Source organism: Protopterus annectens, chromosome 6.part0, assembly GCF_019279795.1.
Source record: "Protopterus annectens isolate FY-2018-M chromosome 6.part0, PAN1.0, whole genome shotgun sequence".
NCBI classification, from domain to species: Eukaryota; Metazoa; Chordata; order Ceratodontiformes; family Protopteridae; genus Protopterus; species Protopterus annectens.
Window position 1 is genome coordinate 1,316,098,345 of NC_056737.1, and position 22,077 is coordinate 1,316,120,421.

The window sequence follows — 22,077 nt, forward strand, 5'->3', positions numbered from 1 at the left end:
AACCAGGACCTGACACAACATGGGCACAAGATGTTAACAGTACTCCATCCCACCTGTATGATATCAGGCCGGTATCAGTAACATATCATTCAGTACAGTCTGGCTACCATAGGGAATAAATGTACAATGTGGAAGCAATCAACATCCCTAGGATACATATACACAGACATATATATGCAGATACAGATAAATATATATATATATATATATATATATATATATATATATATATATATATATATATATGTGTGTAACTACACATACACACACAGAGATATGTATAGGAAGATACATTTGTAGAAGGTGCACACAATATGGAACAGCCACTATGCCTACAGTTACCACCTTACCAAATGGACACTGTATGAGCCACCCATACAAATGACAATCATTGCCTGCAACATATACCCACAGAGAGGTCAAAGGATATAACACCACACACAGGTCTGCATACATGGGAAAGCTTTATTTGTGTACTATTACAGTTTTATATGCCATGTCATATAGCTGTTTAGACACCGACATCCATATCAACAGAGTAATGCAACTGTGAAGCAGTTATACTAATACAGTAATCTGGAAAGGTTTACAAATGTTGCTGTCTATGCTGAGGCTTTCAAGTAGTACAATAGTAAAGACAGACTGGGCCAGAGGATACCAAATAATCAACAGTGAGTAATGCAGATGTATAGTCCAGCAGCCTCTATCTACACTCTGTACACAATCCCTAGGGGGTAAAGACCTCAGTTGACACAATGGGATGCATCTGTTACATAACAAGGCATAACTGACACCATCACAATTACACTAACAAACAGAACAGTCTGTATGGCAGGAGGCAGTAGGCCTGCATTTACCCAAGGTGAATTGTATGGTAATGTACATCCAGATACCTTAAGGCAGCTTACCCCTGATACCCCCACATGTTGTAACAGCCTGGGTTAGTTATGGTGCATCTTCCCCCTAGATTCAATAACACAGGGCCATATACACCACTGTTACATACACTGGCCTCTGGAGTGCATAAGTGCATGCATGTATTGTGTAGGTGAAGCCCACACATATATGGACCCAACCCCACAGTATGTGTGGGGGACACAACAGCGGTGTTCTGATGGCAGGAATGCCAGCATGACATACTCACAGCCTACTACATAACAACCCCTGACAGCATGTCATATGTACAAAGCGTGGTATGTAGGTGGAGGACAGATGCTGGAACACAGGCCCATATGTGTAAAACTGTTGTCATACACTAAGCAAGTCACTGGTGTTACAGGATAGTCTGCAACATACCCTTAGTCAGGAATATGAAGTTAGAAATAGGAATAGATGTAGCCATGTACTGATAGCACTCAACACACACACACTGCCAGTGATATATCTGACACAAGACCTGTGTGGTGGACAGACAAAACATAATAGGCATGCCTCTGGCCATCAAGAGGATAGGCCCACAGTGTAGAGCTATGCAGACAGACTGCATTCCAAATTAAACTAGTATATATACACAAACCTTGTAACACCGGTGCTATACAATGCATACAGCAACACTACTCACACTCAGTCTGTAGTTCTGGAACCTCCTACAGATATGTAGCTGGCCTGAGTGTGCAGGTTGTCCTGTAAGAGGTATTGCTACCTGCTGTCTGTAACACTGCTTCCCACACACAGGAAGGATATCCATCATACAGGAAAGGTAAAGGGGCCACGCCCACAAGATGTAGGGATTTATAGTAGTTGGTTACCATGACAGTGATAATTGGAAGTACTCCACAGCATGCTGCATGCAAGTAGCAAGTGAAGGACACTGATTGGTGCAGAGGCCATCACCTGATCATGTGCATCACCTACAAATTCCATGCTGAAATCTATGCAAGCAGCTCATTCCATTTGGAGAGAGACTAAGAGAAAGAGAGAGAGAGTGTGCGTATAAGGCACATAACAAAAAAAAAAAAAAACATCCAGAAGAGTCTGAATTCCCAGAACAGGTATGTGAATTATGCATGTATGTAAATGACCGTAGTACTTGGTCCATAATAATGGGATAGATGATGTGGAATTATTTATATGTGCCTTCAGGTGTTGTTGTAATGATGTTCAGCTGAACAACTGCTAAGGACAATAGAGTCCATCCCTGTGGGTAGTGGTCCATACCCATCAAAAATGCAGAGCAGCACTGACTGATAAGATGTAAGCCATCATTGTGTGTGTGTTGTGTAATGGGAAGTATGTATATTACGTGGCCAATAGCTGATGATGGAAGTTATGCCATTATGATGGACATATGGGTTCCGCAGCCCACCTCTTGCAGGATACTCAGGTTTACCTGTATTGTAGCATGCAGGGATGCAATAGGTGTGTCATAGTGTTACCTACAATCTAGCCCTATATATACCCCCTAATGTCAGGCTGTGTCCATATGTGGCACCTGTCTGTGTTGTAGCAAGGCAGAACAGTGTAGCTGTGTGGGAAGGTGTTGTGAGATTGTGGACCTGATGTCTGAATGTATCCCACATATAGGTATGCATATGTGTATATATATATATATATATATATATATATATATATATATATATATATATATATCTACATGTATGTCCACAAATATACAGATACCCATGTGTAGGCATATATATGAACACATATATACATCACATATATCTACACATATATAGATATTGCCTATATGCGCGCCTACATATATACAAACACAAACACAAACATATATGTATGTAAATACGTGTCCCCTATATTACTACCACAGTGCTGCCTGCTATGTGTGATGAAACAGCATACATAGCAATACACACAGATATCTACAGCTGTCAGTGTGTGCAACATGGCCAGGTATGTCACATGTGAACCCCTTGTTAGGACCACATTGCCCTTGTTTGTGAAGTATGGAATGGGAATATGGTGATGTATGGCAGGTATAGTTGTGGATGTGGTCAGGGTTGGTAGATATAGAAGACAGCCTACAGGGGTGGTATGTGACACATGTGGTGGATAAATACCCTGAATGTTGTGTGTGGTCTGTGATGTGGATGCCCCATGGGCCCCAATATGGACACAATGGGTACAAGCCTCCCATCCACTGCTGCTCACAACAGCAGTCCACATCCTGAAGGTGCCTGGCCTACAGGCTGAGCAGGAGGAGCATGTGGGCCCTGTAAATGTGCACTGAGTGCCTCAAAGTGATATAGACATCCCACACGTGTCTGTGGAGCCAGTTATCGAACAGACCCTGGACCTAACCTCAGGGGACAGGAACATGTCTGTGTGTCCTCCGGGGAGGGACAACATCCCCTGGGTTGGTTCCACCTGATGGTATTGTTGGACCAGTACATGAGGAGGCCCCAGGGTGGGGCACACATGTGATGTGGCCTGGTAGCATGGGCAGATGAGTTTGGAAAGGTGGTTCTGCTGGCCAATAGTACATATACATGCTATTGTGTAACTGTTATAGAACATATGTTGGTAGTAATAGTCTACACAATTCCAGAAGATGTCCAACAGCATGCATAGATAACCGCAATAACACAGTACTTCAGATGTGCAGCACATACATAGCAAGCATACCGCAGGCATGTATGGAACCATTGTGGCCCTGACAATGGCATGCAGGTGAATAGTCTGTAACAGCTCAGCAATGATGGTGTCCACACAAGGAACATGGCTACAAACACATTGCACAAAGCGTGGTACAGTACAATTTCTGCCCCACTGGTAAGTATATTGTAGCCATACCTATTGAGTTGTGTGTACAGTTTCTTGTCTCTGATATGTGTGGGGGGTGACAATGATGTGTATTAAGAACTGTGGTAACCTTGCTGCATCACTTGCTCACACCTGTGTCCATCTTTATGCCTTTCAGGCACAATGTCTCATGGAACGCTGACAACCTACACAGCAGCAGAAAATGAAATCTTTCTGAATGGACTCATAAAACACTATGCGACCTTGTTTGGCTGGGCTGCCCACTATCAGCAGGAGCAGACTGCCCTGTTGAACGATCTAGTCCGTAGGGTCAATGATGTCGGACTGCACAACCGCAGTTATGAGCAGGTCCAGCATCATTGTTCTGACATGCTTCACAATGCCCATCAGCGTGCTGTTGCAGTCTGGGGGGGGGATCACCTTGACACAGGGGGGGCCATGCCATCCATCCCCCGACATGTGTGGAGAAGCTTCTGGCCAGCCTCATGGCACCTGCCTGTCCAGCCAGCCACCAACCAACAGACACCTTTGTGGAGGTGGGTGCCACCCACACACCAGCCAAGTAGCATGCAGGTAAGGCCACAGGGTACATCCATAGATCACTGTTGCGTATACATCTGCATTGGTACAGGTAGATCATGCATATCTGACATGTCATAGATATATTTTGTTGCTGCATAGTAGTGATAAACAGATGTCCATATGTGGTAGTATTGTGGAAATGTACTGTTGATGTATTGTAATACTGCACTCATCCTGTAGCAATGCCACAGTTGTGGCTGCTGATTTTGCATCTTTCACCCACTTATGTAGGTAACTCCAGGATACCACCAAGGCAGCAGCCTGTAGCTGGTAAGTATGGTTTATGTAGATGCTTGCCAATACATTGGGCATGTAATGACGATGGTGTATTCCATGCACACATCTAACACACCTACCCAGAATACATGCTGTACATGTGCATGTATTGTTGCTGTGAAATGCATGGCATCACAGGGGTGACCATGATGTATTGGAAGGGTATGTCAGTCACCTGCATGATAACTAACATCCTGTCATCGCAGAATGTGTCCACAGGGAGTAACATAATGGTGGGAGACATAGCCTACAGTAGTGACATGTTTGGAACAACACCCATATACAGTGCAACACCAGTGTATATACCGGTAAGACTATGGCAACTGCTGCAGAGATGCAGTATGGCATAAGGCATTATAGTAGTCCACATTATCAGCTGGGACTAGGCTGTAACATGTGGTGTTCAGTGTATGGGACACTGAAAAATGACACACATGTAGGGCTTACTTGTCATGCATCTGCAAAAAGCTGAAGGAGGGGGGAGGGGTGCCAGCATGACACACTAGTGCACTGCAGCAGGGATCATAAGGATGCTAAGAATGGCTGTATCTGCACATAGTCAGGTTCAAGACCTGTGGCAGCCATAACCCTACCCCCACAGCAATAGTGATGGCAGTGTGTGAACACCAAAGGATGTGCACATGAGTAGACATTGCAATCATGCAGATTAGGGGAACATGTGTAGGGCAGACTGAACATACACTGGCAAATGCAGATGGTCCACACTGGTATACCCCTGCCAGGAGTAGTGACTGCTGTAGTACACAGAACAAGAGGTGCGACAAACCATCATGATGTGTGTGCACACATATGCCCACACAGTATGTATGCATCGTGGTCAGCATCTGCACACCTAACACATTCCATAGACACTGCATGTGAAATTGCAGCACATATGTCACATATCGGGCTCATGTACTGTTAAGATATGCGGTGATGTGGTCCCAAGGCAGATCAAGGATGGGTGCGTCATATCAATAAGGGTGTGTACACCCCCCCATAGTCATGGTATGCTCTGATGGTTGTCAGTGTAAGAGCATTGGATTGGTCATACATGACCCACTGATGGTGAGAGCTGTGACTCAGACATCAGGCATTCACAAATGACATCTGTCCACATATCATCCCAGGTATGTGTTGCTGGAAAACATAGGGGCTGTGAGCATTAAAGCTGACATAATCGACACAGTAGTACACATTCATTAATGGGATGTACACCTGTGAGGTGTGGTGCACAGTACATGGCAGGGTGCAGAACAGGTGCACAGCAATACTGTGTATATGGGCACAGTAGTGTCCAGGGGAAGGGGCCTCACCTAGTGACACAGCACATGCATCACACACATGTATACTGTTGCTAGCATGGATTGACTATAGCTGCACTGCATGCTGTTGGGTACCATATGTTATGCATGTTGGCAGAGGGGTAATAGGAGGACTGTGTGTATCTATCATTTTGCAACCTTACCTGTATGTGTGTGTGCGTCCTCGTAGGTAGTTAGTTTGTAGGGTCACTCTGGTGAAGTGGAGGGAGGTTGATGCATGTAGGATGCGTGTGTGCATATGTGTGTGTTTGTGTGGCTGGCCATGTATGCACGTGTGATTGTGGAGTGTTCATACAGCAGTACCTCCCTCTAGGATCATGCAGTACATGGACATGAACTGCCACATTACACACCAGGAATACTTGTCATCTGTGTAATCACAGGACAGCTGATAGTATAATATGGTTTGTAGCATGGAACAGGCATTGAGAGGGGAGGTAGACACCAGGTACACCCTTAATATTGCATTCAGCAGAGAGGTCACCTACAATCCACGTATGCAGCACTACAGATGCATTGGGGAAGTACTAGTCATCACCAGGGAGTGTATCCAAATATTACAGTTGTCACATGATAGGCTGATTGAGCAGCATATCTGGCATGTACTGAGCATTACATACACATGATGCACCAGTACGTGATATTATTGATAGAACATAGTAGCCCACACATATAGGGGCCATGCTCATGATGTCCGGACATACACAGGGTGAACACTGAATGATGCAGTGAGGCCATCTAAAACCACTACACACAGGTCAGGCAGGTAATGTAGTAACAGGTCTTGTGATCGCTTGTGTAGGCATTTAGAGGACTGATATGTTAATGAGTGGTGTCAATGTGTGTATGTTACCAAGTGTGATGTAGGATGGGATACACATGGACATATACATGGGACTGTCTGCAAAGTCACGGATAGGTAGGTATTACGATGGTGGTGTGTGTGTGTGTGTGTGTGTGTGTGTGTGTGTGTGTGTGTGTGTGTGTGTGTGTACTGTTAGGAAATGCTGCACCAGTTTTAAAGTGCATTTATTATTTTCCCCAACAGGTGGTGAGGTGGGTCAGGGTCCCTCTGCATGCAATCTGATGGTGTCCATACAGACACCGAAGATGATGATAGTACTGTTGAGGCACAGGTGGGGTTGTCAGGGGCTGACACTGCGCCATCATCTGACATCCTTACCCCGCACACTGTTTCAGTGTCTATACATACCCCATCACCAGTGGCCATAACAGAGGGATAGCTGGCATTTAATGGCAGTGCACAGGAAAGTGTGGTAACCATGCCTCCTGTGTCTGGTCACAGCAGGCATAGCCAGATGTCTGGCAGGGCACCACATAAGCAGATGTCCCCGGGTACTCATGGTAGGGCCACTGGACATCATGCCCCTGGCAGAGGCAACATAGCTAGTACCAGCAGGCGCATGTTTCAGGCTGTCATGGTGGTGCAGGCATCTATGGAATGTTACACCAGACAGGGCCTGAGGCTGCAGAGGGCTGCTCTCACCTCTAAGTGACAACATCCGTGAACTGTCTGGTGCCATCCATGCTTATACAGGGCTCATGGATAGATGGCATGGTGAGATGATGGCCTTCATCGCCCGTGGTATGTCCGTGTTTGAATGTGTGGTGGGGGTGTGGTGATGGCCTCGTGTAATAGGCCAGCAACACCAACAGCTGGCAGTCAATGTGGACATGCTAGGACACCAAGGGGCTCCTGTATTGGCAGTACCAGCCCCGGCAGTGTGGGAGGGTGCTGTCCACACCACACCACAGCAGGCCATGTGCACGTGGTCCTGGCCAGTCCCAGGAGGGACCTGGTACCAGCAGACATTTGTTATCGGCAGGTGAGAGTAGCACATCGAGGCCTGTACCTAGACATGCCCATGGAACCCAGGGCATGCACAGTCCACATGTCCATGGCTTGAGGCAGTGAACTGCACACCCTGCCAGGTATGGTTTGCAGCTGTCCATAAACACCTGTGTAGGGAAGCCACATGGTAGAACTGTGTGCATGCATACCCACACACTATACAAACACACCTAGGAGAACCCCATACCGACACACACCACATCACCATGCCCAGCTCACCTCAGTACACCCCTCACCCACATACATGGTGTCAAATGTATGGCCCACCCTCGGCCTCTGGCAAACCAACAACACACCCTGTGCATATGATGATACCTGTGCTACATCCCTGTCATCCATACCATCAATGCAGGGACAAGCTAATATGGTTCTGATGCACATGATGACTGTACTACAGTGTATCACAGTACTGCAGTGTAACATGTTGTAAGGAGTAAAGTGTAATGCATATATGTCAGGTAGTGTAGCCATCCAGCAATGATGCATTATAGCTGTTAGTAACACTGGTTGATTGTGGTCTCTATATAGTTATCCATTTGTGTTGTAGGTGTACAAATGTTAGCATGAGGATGCCCTGTGCATATGATGATATCTGTGCCACATCCCTGTCATCCATACCATCAATGCAGAGACAGGCTAATATGGTTCTGATGCACACGGTGACTGTACTACAGTGTACCACAGTACTGCAGTGTAACATGTTGTAAGGAGTGAAGTGTAATGCATATATGTCAGATAGTGTAGCCATCCAGCAATGATGCATTATAGTTGTTAGTAATACTGGTGATTGCGGTCTCTATAATGTTATCCATTTGTGTTGTAGGTGTACATGTGCCAGCACGAGGATGGTCTGCAATCATATTCCACAACATGGTATGGCACTGTGGTGACAACATGGTTGTGACATATCTGGGGTACAGTTGAACACATATCACAGGTTAGTATAACGGCTACTGACTGTGCCACATGGACAGGTGACCCACTGGGGCATGTATGCCCTGCAACCTGATGTAGACCCATCCACATACATGCACACTTTTACTTGGTAACACTGGGACTAGACCCCTACCTAGGTATGTAGTGATACTGAAGTGTGCAGCTTACACTGCACACACCACGCAGCATTTAGGGTGTGATGTGTCCCAGGTTACATGCAGAACATCCTCAGACATGTACAGTATGCTAATGGGGATATAATGGGTGTATATGGACAATACGTAGTGTGACATACCTTCATATACACATTAACAGACACATAATAGGCAGACACACATCCAAGAGGCCAGGGCCTATCGCTGCTAACTAACTTGACCATGTGTCCAATGTGTTACAGGCAGGCTGCACACAGCACATGCATATCTGGCCTAGATAGTGGTATTAGTTACCAGTACGGTTGATGGTGACAGTGGTAACCATAACGTGGTACATGGGACATATACCAGGCATACCGTGGTGTAATGACAGTGTACACAGCACCCATATCCCCCAGTGGATATTGTACTCCCTGAAACCCATGATGACACTCTGCCATACCCACCATCACACATTGACCATGACTGCGATACAGCCCATAGTATACCCCAACAGTGGCACTACAGGGGTATGCATCTAATGCACATGACACACACATAGTAGGGTGTTGCATTGTCATGTCTCACCTATGGGCAGCAACAATACTATCTGTTCTACTGTGTGGCAATGGGTATTGTAATAGGAGTATGTGGCCTCGGAATGCTGTCCCCTACAGATATATGGACATGCACATATACACACACTTGCCAGAACACAATGGGTATCCCATGCCTATCAACCCATTTGTACAATACTGTTGTGCTAGTACTGCAAGGCTCATGTAGCCAGTATGGAGAGGTGCTTAACAGGGTACATGTAATGCCCCATACAGCAGCAGCCACAACTGACTATGGCAATGAGTGTTGCGGTGGTTGTGAAGGCCCTTATGGAATTCCCAAGTACAGGTGTGCTAACATACAGACACTGCTATACTTAGTCATGCACACGTACACATGTGTCAGTACAGGGGTGCATCGCTGCATGTGGTCATAGCTGTGTACCTAGCTATTGTCCAAGAAGAGATGGGTTGTGTAGGGGTTATGTGTACAGTGGTATCCTGCCACCTGCCATGTGGCAGCAGACAATCTATTGACAGATGCTATTGTGGTGGCCCTAAGGGTGAGAATGGCATGCATCAGCCCATCCTCCAGGTGCTTCCTGCACATGGCCACTGAGGTGATCAAGTTGACATGTATGCAACATGCATTACAACACATGGTTAGTGTCTGTGATGGAGACCTGTACCCAAGCATTGTCTGTTGACTGTGGTAGTGTAGGCTTGCCAAAGTAGGGCATTTGAATTGTAGTGAGTGTGACTAGCCTAAAAAGCATTGCTCCCTACACAGACATAGAAACACACACACACAAACATCCACACCTGCCATGTTTGGGAATAGAACCCCTACCAGAGGTCTATGTCACACTACAGCATTACACCGTTATAGGACGCACCACAAGGATTACTGGAGTAGTCCTTCCCCAAAGGTGTATTTCACAGTGAATGACATCAGCAGCCTTGCCAAAGTAGGACATTTGAATTGTAGTGAGTGTTACTAGCCTAAAAAGCAGTGCTCCATACACAGACACACACAAACAGTTGCCATGTCTGGGATTAGAACTCACACCTAACTAGTTTATCACACTAAAGCAGTACGCAGTTATAGGACACACTATGGAGCTTACTGGGCTGCATTGTTCCCAAAGGTGTATTTCACAGTGAATGACATCAGCAGCCTTGCCAAAGTAGGGCATTTGAATTGTAGTGAGTGTGAGTAGCCTAAAATGCATTGTTCCCTACACAGACAGGGGATACACACAAGCAGTTTCCATGTCTGGGATTAGAACTCCTACCTAACTAGTTTATTACACTACAGCAATACGCAGTTATAGGACGCACCACAGAGATTATTGGCTTACACTTTTCCCAAAGGTGTATTTCACAGTGAATGTCATCAGCAGCCTTTCCAAAATAAGGCATTTGAATTGTAGTGAGTGTGACTAGCCTAAAAACCTTTGCTCTCTACACAGACAGAGAAACACACACACACACAGTTACCGTGTCTGCGATTAGAACTCCCGCATAACTAGTTTATCACACTACAGCAGTACGCAGTTATAGGATGCATCATGGAGGCTACTATGCTACACTTTTCCCAAAGGTGTATTTCAAAGTGGATGACCTCAGCAGGTTTGTCATAGTAGGGATATGGGGGGGGGGAGTGTGAGTGCATGGGCCATAACCCATTCATCTACAGGTTGACACACCACATGCAGGGGTATATTCTGCAGGTACGTGTAAACAGCTGCTAGATGACTACTTCCTTGTACAGTCATGTTGCACAGCTAGCACTTGCACCACATAGTCTGTAATGCTGATGGATATCAGTGGCTATTGTCTACAATGAGTGACATTTACACCTCATGTAGTTGTAGCCATTTGGCTGTGTGCTGGGTGGGACAGGCCTCATGATGGATGGTTCCTTGTCACAGTCACTCTCTTCCACACATCTATGTATGTCTACTTTTGGCTTATTATAGTGTGTTGTCCTTGGATATATGTCTGTATTCCTATCCACTGTGTGTGCAAAGCATGACTGATGCATACTGAGGAGTGTATGCACTAACATCTGCAACTGTCAGATATGTATGGTCCACTGTTGTTTGCAGACATGGGCTTCATTTGTTTAGGTGTGTGAGCATGCCCAATATGACCTTTCAGTATATTGTTGTCTGACATTGCCTTCATTTCTCTGTGTGTGTGAGCATGCCCAGTATGCCCTTCTGCACTGAATGTGTAGATCGATTCCAGGTAATTTGTACTCCGGTGCAGACCTTTGTGTTGTATACCTACAGGTAGCAAACTGTTTCTGCATGGTATCCATCGATCATTTGGCAATATGGGGACAAACTGTGCAGGGGATAGTGTGTACTGTAAGTGATTGTGTCTGTGCTGCTTCAGCTACATGGTACTGATGTTAGCAGAGATATTCAGACATGTGAACTGTTATACACTGTGATGTTTTCTCTCCTCATGTACTGTCAGGTGGACATTCTTGCTCACAGTGATGTCTTGGGAGACAAGGGTGACTGCAGCTGTGTCTGGTATTGTGGGCAGACACCTACATATTCATGGTAAGTTATGCCATTTTGGAGGAGGAGCTGCAGACACTTGCTGCTGGATCTGTGTATCCAGTTCAGCACCTTGGTACAGTGCTGGCAGATGATCCCATACTTGTACATCCATCAACATCACAGCACGGCCTTATCTTGCTGTGGCAATACCTCACAGCTCTACAGATTCACACAAGTTACCCAGAGGCACAGGGGCCATGAGTCAGGACATTGCCCCAATTGTGGTGTACGGGCAATTATGTAGCCACCCATTTATGTGTTTGCAGCCAGGGATAGTGTATGCACACAGCTTTGTGATGGACATTGCACATTCCATGCTGCCCATGCTCCCACCCCCCCCCCCCTCTGTTATTCTATTTTCTTCCATACATTATGCATACATTCTTTGCTACTTTCCCTAAGGTTATCACCCCATCACAGCTGTGTTTTGGTGTTGGTCCACAGTTCATGCAGTGGAACATGGTGGACATGTTACTGTGGTTTGTCCACATGGCCTTGCATATGGCTTATGTGGAGTGTGTTATGTTGTTATTTGTGTGGCCATGACATATCATGCATTGGAAGTACATGTGAGATACAGGCCTTTGGCAGAGGCCTGTGGGTCATTTGGTGTTGATGCGGGCCAGATGTGGCAGGCCATTGCATTCTGTCAGTCCTACAGTCTCAGACCACCATACAGTATATTCCCCTGGGATGACAGGGTAGGTGTGCTAGGTGCTCATGCCAATACCTTCTATCAGTCTTGATCAGGTGGCGTGGATGCTGGCAGGGTGCTACCTATGGCTAGGGACACACCTGCACTGGACACCTGCACTGCATGCTACATTCTTTTGCTATTGCCATATACAGGTGGGGTCATATTGTACCCATTCCCCACAGCAGGGATACGACCAGAAAGGTACCCGTGGGTGGTGTTTGAGTGAGCTGGGTACATGTGTGCTATGGACACTACTTGCATCTGACACACAGATATGCATGGGGCATTCCAGTTATGTTGGCATGTGCAGGTACATCAGCTGTTTCCCAATACATCAATCCTACCTCCTTTGTGATCTGCAACAACACTGGTATCCCCTACTCAGGTCAAGATAATGTGATGCATACCTGTTTGTACAATTCCAAGGGTGTGCCCATTTCACAGTTACACAATATATACTGTATGTCTGGGGTACTTTCCCCTGTGTACTGCTTGTATATTTATCCCAACAGCCATGCCATGTCAATCTTTCAGATGGTGACACAGATTACCACTATACATTTACAATGGCTTACTGCTAGCATATGTTATACTGGTGGGAATTGTCTTAGACACTGCAGTTGTGAGGACATGGCCCTGACATCAGAAGTAGTGGGCAATGGCCAACAGGTCATACATCAACATGCATACATAGTGACCACTATCACACAATATGAAACACACATCAACCTAACACACACATACCGGCATATTGTGCAAATGCTACAATCTATCCTGCTACATTGGCCACCTCTGGGGCATCTGTGCTCCACTGGTATTATACCTACACATACATGTTACTACATTTCTGCATAGGGTTGTGGGGGGCATACCTGACTGTTACATATGTACATCAGATTGGGGGGTACACCAGACCATTACTACATTTCTGAATAGGTTTGGGGGGCACACCTGACTGTTACTACATTTCTAAGTAGGGTTGGGGGAGCACACCTGACTGTTTCTACATTTCTACACAGGATTGGGGGAGGGGCACACCTGTCTGTTTCTACATTTCTACACAGAGGTTGGAAGGGGGCACACATGACTGCTACTACATTTCTACACTGGATTGGGGGAAGGGGCACACCTGACTGTTTCTACATGTCTACATAGGAGTGGGGGGGGCACACCTGACTGTTACTACATTTCAACATGGGATCTGGGGGGCACACCTGTTTCTACATTTCTACACAGGATTGGGGGCACTCCTGACTGTTTCTACATGTCTACATAGGCTGTGGGGGCACACCTGACACTTGTACACATTTACTATAACTGTACTGGTATGTCAGGTACTCCATTTCATTATGTATTCTAACCTATCATGCTGACTAGAGGCATATCAGTGTACTACAGGTCTTAGGTTTGATTGACCTACATATTAGTTTCTGACTTCCTACCCTTCAGAACTAACATCCCACTGCCTGACCTGATGTAGTCTGCCTGTGTAGGCCTTGGGGGGAGGTTACCCATAGGCATCATTCAGAGGCCATAGCACAGCCTTTGTTTGTGTTTGTCAACACCTGTCCTGCTGGTGAGACTGCTGTTGGGTATGTGTACCTCCTTGACTGGCATGTGTGAGTCATATGGACACAAATGTGGCCCAGCATATTTCCTGCAGTGGGTTGTGTCACCCTGTGTAGTACTGGCTACTATGGTGACACCAGTATTTGTTACAGATCTCATGGTGCTACTAAGGTGTCTACTATCTGCTGGCATACCATTCAGCCACCCGATTCCCTTGCATGCTCACATTCATACCATAGATACAAGTGACTACACATACTACAATCAGCAATCGGTAAGGGGAGTGACTTACCTTGTGAGTGTTCCAGTATTGAGGATGGTGCTGAGGGCTGCCTATGTTGGATGCATATAGTACAATCCCTGTACATGGTTGAGCACAGGTAGTGTGATGTTTGGCATTCCTTTTACTGTATGTGAGAGTCAGAGAGAGGTGTCATTCCCTGGGTCCCTACTGTGTCATTGTATGTGTTATACATTTCCTCTTTGCCAAGGCCATGGCATACTGGGCACGCTTCCTTCTATCTACTGGGGCAGGCTCAGGTTGTTCCTCCTCTGAGTCACTCTGTGCCTGTGCAGGCCTTGGCAATGGTGGGGGGCTGTGTGGCCCTGCCCCATGCTGTTCCTGCTGCAGTTGCTTCCGCGGGATCATATTGTGTAGCATGGCACATACAATGACAATTTGGGTACATGTGGCTGGTGAGTACTGCAAGGCTCCACTGGATGTGTCCAGGCACTGGAACCATGACTTGAGCATCCCAAACACACACTCTATTATGATTCTGGTCTGTGCATGTGTCTCATTATGGTGTTCTTGTTTGTGTGTGTGTGCATTTCTGATGGGTGTCATCAGCCACGGCTCCAGTGCGTAACCAGCATCCCCCACTAGGTGACTGTAAGGGATGTCCCCATTGACAAATCTCTGGTACAGCTGTGTCAGATGCCAGATGTGGGAATCGTGATAGCTTCCAGGACAGCCAGCACACACATTCATTATAATGCCCTCGGCATTGCACACGAACTGGCAGTTGATGGAGGGGAAGCCGTTGCGGTTGATGTAGACCTTACCCCACTCACCGGGTGGTGCTTTGATGCATATGTGCATGCAGTCTATAGCACCCAACACCTCTGGGTATTCTGCTATTTGGTGGAAAAGACGCATATTGCTGGCCAACACCTCACGGGTGTTGAGGAAATATACTTGCTCGCCGGCATGTGCTGACATGGCATCCAGGAACTGGTGGAATATTCTGGATGCTGATGCCTGTGAGATCCCCATGATATCCCCAGTTGGGCTTTGGGAGGTACCTGTGGCTAGTATTCCTAGGCCTACACATACCTTGGTATTCACTGGGATGGGCTCCCCTCTGTTAGTTCTGTGTGTCAGGCGTGGCCGGTACAGCTCAACAGTTTGCTGTAGGAGGTCCCTGTCCACCCTATAGCACTCCACTATCTGCAGCACATGTAGTCCTTGTTAAGTTACCCTGGGTCTGTACAATCTTCTCCGTCTCCTCACTGTGGGTTGGTTGACAGCATTCTCATCCTCACCACCCTCAGCCTCTTCCACATGTTGTTGTATGACAGCTGCTGCAGCTCCTATCATTTTGTTGTTTTGTTTGTTAAAAGTTCCCCGCTTGTATACACCGGTGGTGTAGAGTATGGGAAAAACCAGAGGGAAACGTGTTTGCATAGTTTATAGTAGTGTTCTGGGCTGGGCTGGTTTGTTGCCTGTGTAATTGGCTGATTCTGATACATTTCACCTGCCAGCTATGCTAGTTCTCCTAGATTACCTTCCTACTGCTGTTTTCCCTTCCCATTGCCTTCCTGTTTGAGCCCGGGAATGCACCGTGCAGACAGAGTGCTGAAATGTGCAAAGAGCTGCTATTTCCTGGTTTACTTTTTTTTTCTTTAAAACCCGATGCGTGGTGCGCACACCCGCTTAGGCAATGTAAAGAGTGTTAGGCAGCCTCAGACACACCCCCTTGCTTAGCTCTGCTAAACTAGGAGCAAGCCCGAGCCACAGGGCTCCAATCTACTTACAGTATGCCTGACACCCCCCCCCCCCCATGATGTCAGCTAACTCCTAAGCTTGCACCAAGCTATTCCTGCTCTTACACTGTTGGGTGCTGACTAGCATGCAGGTAAATCTGGAATTCAGTATCGTTCCCTTCATTTGCATAGCACTGCCTGCTAATGCATAGTTCCATGTCCCACACTGAGCCTCCCTCCTTAGCAACCACTATTCACTGGCCATGTTGTCTTCTGCCTGCCATTGAGTATAATGGCAAAATAGTGATTTTGGTTAGAATGCTTATTTTATGTTTTTTTCTTATTTTCCCCCAATCCCATTTGCGCACCACTGCCCTACACTTAAACAGCCGAGATCGGCTAAAAAAATAAAAGTTGATTTTTTTATTTTTGCAAGTGTTTTCCATGCCAATGGCCTTATAGTGGCCATTGGCATTCTTTATACATTATATCCATCCTTTATTTGGAGCTGTTATGGCTCCATTTTGTAATATGCAGAAATGTACTCCCTTACTGGTGGAGTACATTTCTGCATATTTCACTAGTCTGCACGGCTGGTTTCCAGCTTCCTGGATCGCAAATTCACCCCATTTGCACAAATTTTTTCTGCAAATAGGGTAATTTGCATACAGGGGCTGAGTCCATGCAGGACTAGTGCAGAAACCCTCATGCACGCCTCTACAGGTTATTCCTGGATCGCACGGCAGACATATTGCCTGCTGGAGCTCCTGCACTAGTCCTGCACACCGTGCAGGGCTTGCAGAATCCGGGGGTATGTATATTTTCATTCTGTTGTGTTACCAGAAAGATGCATATATCGTGGACTGTACTAATTTGTATATCATTGTCTGTAATTAACAATTATGCTATAATTGCCAATGCTATCTAGAGTGCTCATTCCTGACTGATTGCATTAATTGGCGAATGCATTGTCTAATATTTTCTGTTGTTCTGACTTTTATTTATATATGTCTTGTCTACAGATCATGGGTATAAATTGCCCTCTGAACAGCCTATCTACTCAGTTTACAATTATAAATAAGTAAATAAATAAATAATATGTAAATAATATACTAAACATTACACTGGTTGTACTCAAAGTTTCACTATTACATGTGGTAGAAGAAACCCATATTGTAAACATCAATAAGTTTTTGTTTATGAAGAGGTGATATAATTTTCTCTATAACATCTTTGATACACTACTTAGGAAACTTATTATAGAACCAAAAGAGAGTTTTATATATTATTTAGGAAAGTAATAGGCTTATAGAAGCAAAATACATTTCTGGTATTTTATTTCCATGGATAGAATCAATATTGACTTACTTCCAAGAAAAATGGAACTTTTCCTTCATATACTGATACTAAAAGTCTGCACCAAAATTGGGACAATCTGGATTTTAGGTTTTTAAGTTCTATATGAAATTGATGGTGTTCTGGAGACCTTATAATCAGTTAACTTTTCAGACTGCTAGTAAATGTGTCCTCCTTACATTCATACAGCTTTCATTCCCTTTGTTCGGAAAGTTAACAACCAGTATAGGACAAAATTGCTTACTGATGGTTTCAGTTTGTTGGCTAAATATCTTGGAGCACACATCTTTTAATTCAGTAGGGTGTCAGTACATTTTCTACTAATGTATTTAGAAAATTTCATATTGTTTTACTAAGATCCTTTCTTCTTAAGCCTTGTATAACACTGTATCGTACAGATAAAGCTATTCAACGTGATTTCCCATATGTATAGATCCTATTTTTTTTTAGTTATCAGGTTGTCAGTAAACTAAGTGCAGGATGTATTTGTATACTGTTGCCACACAACTTCAAACTTTTAATGGGAGGAAACTGAGCTCTGAGTATTTAAATTGTTTGTTAATATATCCTAATGACTTTGTGAACCTTATAAAACATTTCCTGAAGTAAAATCCAGGGTAATAAGGCTGAAAACATTTTACCACCATTGACCTGATTTCCACTCTGCAATATGACAGGACAGACAAGTTTGTTCAGGGCTAGAGATGCTGAGATTTAGTGGAAAAGATCAAATAAGAAATGATACCTGCTAAAATAAGAAACTTAATAGGAGCCAAGGGTAGATGTAAAAGTGAAAAATCTAGGGCAGGGAGTGTTTAAACAAAAGGGAAAACAGTATATTAGAAATCATAAAGGTGGTCTTCCTTCAGCATATAACAGAAAACAGGGTAGCAGAGGGTGAGAAACTAAATATATGCAGACTGCAAGTCTGAAAGAGAGAGAGAGAAGAAAAAGTATTGGTGTTTCATAATAGCAGTTCCATTTGGGATCATGTGATAAAGCATTAAAGTGGGCTGACATTTTTGTTTTCGTCTCAGGCTTAATAGTGAAACCAGTATTGAGTATTAAATTCATTCACTCTTCAAGTTTAATAATAAGTCTGGTGTCACTTAAATCTTACATACCTTGCCAAGATCCATTGTAATTAGTCTGTTTTCCTTGAGCTGCAGTGACCTCAAAGTTGAGTGCATTACACAGGGGATGAGAGGCCATGGCCACCTATGTGGGGTATAGATTATTTTGTCTCACATAAACACACACATATATACACACATATTTTTACTCCACCTAATAATTCTGTCTTACTTTCAGTAAAGCAAATTTTGTGCAATTTCTGATCTATTTTTTCCCTTTAGGCATCATGGATTCAAGGAACGTGCCTGTCATTGTGATTTGTTCTGTTGCATTATGGAATCTTTCCACATGTAAAACAAGGGACTAACATCTTTCCACATGTATCACAAGGGACCAACACTGTTGGCAGGGTGGAGGCTGAAGGAAACAAACAACAACAAAAAATAAAACTTTTCATATTAATTAGATCATCATGCCTTACATGAACTGAGCTTATGCTTTATATCCACCAAAGGCTTCAGAGAGGATGTTTACAACTGCCAGCCATATGGCTTTACAGGAAATATAAACATTGTTTCAACCGAGCCATGACCAAAGAATTTAAATAGCTTATATTCTGCATTTTTTTTCAGAGTGAAATGGATCAAGCACCCTCTGAAGAAATAGCTGCTGTAATGCCTGAAGGTAAAAAAAAAAGTCATGTAGTGGCCTCAACATTTCACTTAGTATGTAGTAGAAAACAAATATATACATGTATGTACATAACACTGTTAACTTTTTGAATAATGATATGTATGTTTCCAGTATTGTCTTGCTGAGGGGAGACTTGTAAACACATTTCTGTATGAATAAATGTGTTTAACTAGAGTTGAACTACAAAAATATTCTGTCTGACCTAATAAGGACCTGTATTGTTCCGCTGTGGCAACCCCTAACCGGTAAAAGCTGAAAGACACAAACAAACATTGTGAATTCTTTAAGGTTATTAAACTGGAATGTGTGAGCTAATATAAGCTGACTGTTAATATAATATGGTAACAGTTAGCTGTCTATCAGGTGCCAAAATCCAACACATAACACACACACTCAGGTCACACCACAGCAAGTACAAGTATGACTCTGTCATTGTCCATGTGGGTGTGTATGACATGAGATGCACTTCCCTGGACTACATTAAAAGAGACATGGCGGAGCTCTTGGATTATGTGGCCCAGGCAGGTGTCCAAGTCAGGCACAAGGAAGCTCTGAATAAATTACCACAATCTCACAAAAAGTCAAATTCTTTCATATCAGCAGGATGATAGACTTTTATGCAGTTAGTCCCTCAGGCCAATCAGATAAAAACACAATAAACTTTCCACCAGCAGTTTCCAACTTGGATTGGTTGAATTCAGCTCTCCTCCCACCAGAGTACAAAATAACCCTCTTAATGTAAAACAAACTGGTTTTGAGCTCAAGTGCAGTAACAAATCCTTTACAATAAAAGTCAGAATTACTTCAGTATCAGGAATCCTTGGAAATAAGTTCACTAACCCTGATAAATGTTCAACAAAATACAGAACAAACTGCACAATGCAAGAAAACTACAAAAACACAGAAAAAATTTGCAAAACTTAAAAATATTTTGGCAGATTCAAGGGAACTGTAACAAACTCAGAACAGCTTTTGCGGTATCAGAAGAGGTTATTAAATAATAGGATATTGTTAAAACAACATAAGAGTGGTACAGTAACAAACACATGATGTTTCTTTAACAAGTGCAGGCTGAAAAACAGTGATAAATTCAACCAAATCAATGAATGCAACACAGAAGTATTAAATAGCACTGAGACAGTTAGACAAGTGAGAAGAATACTTATATTAGCTTTGTAGACCCAGATAGTTTTAGAATCAATCCAAGTCTTGCAGTCACAAGTGTCCATGCCAGGCACAGGGAAGCTTTGAATAAATGAGTACAATATCCCAAAAAATGTTAATTTTTTTTTATCAGCAGGAAAAAAGTATTTTACACATTTAATCCCTTAAGCCAGTCAGATAAAAACACAATAAACTTTCTACCAGCAGTTTCCAACTTGGATGGGCTCAATTCAGCTCTGGTCCCACCAGAGTGCAAAGAACCATTTTAATGTAAAGCACACTGGTTTTCAGCTCAAGTGTAGTAACAAATACTTTACAATAAAAGTCAGAATTCCTGCAGTATCAGGAATCCTTGGAAATAAGTTCATTAACCCTGAGAAGTTTTCAACAAAATACAGAAAAAAATATACAATGTAAGAGGGCTACAACAACACAGAAAAACTTTGCAAAACTTAGAAATAGTTGACAGATGCAGGAGAACTTTGGCAAACTCAGAACAGCTTTTGCAGTACCAGAGGAGGCTAGGAAATAACAGAACACTGTTAAAACAACCTAAGAGCAGTACAGTAACAAACAGATCATGTTTGTTTAACAAGTGCAGGCTGAAAAGCAGTGACAAATTCAGCCAAGTCAATAAATACAGCACACAATAGCACTGAGAGAGTTAGAGCAAGTACAAAAAAATCTATTGACTACATATCCTGTATTGTATATCTTAATCCTGTACTGAAGATGGAAGGAAATATTTTATAGTCTACATTTAATAATGAAATAGGTCTATATGAGGAAACTAACTTATTATCCTTTCTTTATTTAATTATAAGTGAGATTACAGAAAATTTCCATGAGGGAGGAATTATTTTGTCACTCTGAATAATCCTGAAAATTTCACTCAGTAATTATAAAATATCTAATGGAAGCAGACAAAAAAATTCCAGACTTTAAACCATCTAACCTTGGAGCTTTATAATTTTTCCCTTTTTTGCAAGCATCTTTAACTTCTGTTAGGGTAATAGGCTTATTCAACAGAGATATTGGTTGGTCATTAATTTTATTAGTAACATTTTCTTTAAATGCTTGTCAATTTTGTAATGATCAGGATTATTATGTGTATCTTTATTAAAGATCCTCATGGATTTTAAGCATTTCCTCTATGTTTGAAGTAAGGTTATTAGTGTGAGGATTTAGGATATTATTGATTCATGCCTTTTTGCTTAACATCTTACTTCTATTGGCTAACCTATGTAGATTTTTTGAAGTCATCACATAACTGCACAGTTTTATTTTTTTTCTAAATCTATTTCCACTGTATGCATTAAAACAGTTTGATATTTTGTCATTACTTTTATCTAATTTCTTTGTTGTTCAAACCTCATGTTCTGTATTTCATCTTGCATTTCTAACAATTCTTTATCCCACTCTTTCATTTTATTACTAGCTCAGCTTCACATTATCTTTAACATGCATTTTTAAAGATCCCATAGTATGGCTTTACTAACCTGACCATTACCATTCAAAGATAAAAAAATCCTCGATTGTTTCCTTATGATAACTGTAAC